The sequence below is a fragment of the Corylus avellana genome, unplaced genomic scaffold, assembly GCF_965113065.1.
Source record: "Corylus avellana unplaced genomic scaffold, dhCorAvel1.hap1.2 HAP1_SCAFFOLD_199, whole genome shotgun sequence".
Lineage (NCBI taxonomy): Eukaryota > Viridiplantae > Streptophyta > Magnoliopsida > Fagales > Betulaceae > Corylus > Corylus avellana.
In genome coordinates, this window is record NW_028290588.1 from 2,501 (window position 1) to 5,000 (window position 2,500).

At 34.2% G+C, this 2,500-nt stretch overlaps 1 non-coding gene across 1 annotated transcript; it reads right to left on the reverse strand.

The window, feature by feature from the left end:
• Positions 1-1,227: 1,227 nt before the first annotated feature.
• Positions 1,228-1,314, reverse strand: TRNAS-GGA (transfer RNA serine (anticodon GGA)). Its single transcript has one exon. It is a non-coding gene; the product is annotated as a tRNA-Ser (tRNA).
• Between the last annotated feature and the right edge of the window lie 1,186 nt (positions 1,315-2,500).

Sequence of the window (2,500 nt, forward strand, 5' to 3'; positions counted from 1 at the left end):
ACATAATTGATAATGTGAAATCAAAGAATATTGAAAAGGCTTCTTTCCCCTTTTTTCCAAGAGTCACCGATCTACTGTGTCGTAGGAACCTACAATTAGAAATTAGAGGAGCTCGATCTCGGTATAACAAATCAAGAAAAGAATCTTTAGTTTTTTTTAGACATATACAAATACAATAAGGTCCGGATATTTATACAATTCATCTAATTATTCTTTGTGGTACAATACTTTAGTAGATTTCGCTTTATTTATTATCATTTAGTTTAGTTTTAATTTATGAAATTTCAATAAAATAAGGAGTCTTTATGTCGCGTTACAGAGGGCCTCGTTTCAAAAAAATACGCCGTCTGGGGGCTTTACCGGGACTAACTAGTAAAAGGCCTAAAGCCGGAAGCGATCTTAGAAACCAATCACGTTCCAGTAAAAAATCTCAATATCGTATTCGTTTAGAAGAAAAACAAAAATTGCGTTTTCATTATGGTCTTACAGAACGACAATTACTTAAATACGTTCGTATTGCCGGAAAAGCCAAAGGGTCAACAGGTCAGGTTTTACTACAATTACTTGAAATGCGTTTGGATAACATCCTTTTTCGATTGGGTATGGCTTCAACTATTCCCCAAGCCCGCCAATTAGTTAACCATAGACATATTTTAGTTAATGGTCGTATAGTAGATATACCAAGTTATCGCTGCAAACCCCACGATATTATTACAGCGAGGGATGAACAAAAATCTAGAGCTCTGATTCAAAATTATCTTGATTCATCCCCCCGCGAGGAATTGCCAAAACATTTGACCCTTCAACCATTCCAATATAAAGGATTAGTCAATCAAATAATAGATAGTCAATGGGTCGGTTTGAAAATAAATGAATTGCTGGTTGTAGAATATTATTCTCGTCAGACTTAAACCTAATTAAAATAAAACAATAAAACAAGGGTTCGGACAATTTTTCCCTTTTCGCCTAAGCAAAAAGACCCATCAAAGTAAGGAGTTTGATACGGGGATTTTTCTCCCATTCATGGATCACGGATCGGTAGGGAGATTCTCATTCCCTGTTGTCTACTCTTTCCAGTATGTTATTTTCTGTACTGCGGAACATAGGAATAAAGAATCTATATCAAAATAAAAGAAAGGTCTAACTTAACCGTTGGAATAATGGTATCCATTGTTATTTGCTTTGATACATTGCTGTTAATAAGATTGGTGAATTAGGTGAAAGGTACGGAAAGAGAGGGATTCGAACCCTCGGTAAACAAAAGCCTACATAGCAGTTCCAATGCTACGCCTTGAACCACTCGGCCATCTCTCCTACATAATGATTATGGCCCAGAAACCGAGTGAATAGTGAGTCATTCATATTAGATTTTTTGATAGGTACGTACAGTCAATTCTAACTATAAAAAAATATAGAAAACTTTTCATCAAAGAAAAACCCTTCCTTCAAGGGGGGGATAAAAATAATTTTTTTTTGTGAAAAACTGTTAAAAAAAGATATATATCTATTCATTTCATTCTTGCGAAGACGGCGCTCCCATCTTTTTCCAATAGTTATTCTTTTTACTTACAATATTTATACCAAATTAAATCAATGAATTAGAACGAATCAATTGATCTATTTTTTTTTTTATTTTTATGTTATTTCGTACTGTACAATTTCTTTGTTTGTGGGATCATTTTCCCACAAGAGGTAAGTAAAAGAAATTATAGAATGGATTGCTACCTATGCCCAGATCTCGGATAAATGGAAATTTTATTGATAAGACCTTTTCAATTGTAGCCAATATCTTATTACGAATAATTCCGACAACTTCAGGAGAAAAAGAGGCATTCACCTATTACAGAGATGGTGCGATTTGATGTTTTTTTCTTTACCGATTTCAGTCTTCGGAGAAAGATACATTATTTGGGAGAGAAATAAAAAGATTATTGAAATAAATCTACGCTTATTGTGAAGGTGAAGTTTGTAAATAAAACAATTCCTTCTGTCGTGTATCCCCGATTAATGCAGCCTCAGATGCTTCAATTTTAGATTCTAGTATTGAGCGAAAGGTTACACCTATGGGTTAGGTCAACCCTACTTCACTAGTACCAATAGGCAGCATAGGGAAAGAAGCACTACGCCTAGGAATCAACAATACGAAAACTTTGTTATAAATTATACCTTTTCTTTATCGGAATCGGGATTAACAAGAATGGTTGGTACAACAAATATCCATCTCGTTCGTATTTTGGATACCCGTATAACCATCGAAGACTGTTGAAGTGACTAATTCCCGGAAATTAAGGGGTGTTAAGAACAAAGAAATTGTTAGAGTTATCATTTTTATTTAGTACCAAGATACTTGATGTTAAGAAAAGATCTTTTACAGGAAGGTTGGTTAGAGATTTCTTGTAAAAACACTAGCCCCGTTCGGTTCATAATGAAATTATTTCAATCTTTTTTGATGATTCCATGTATTATTCTCATTATGCACATAAAAAGGGAGGAGCCGTAT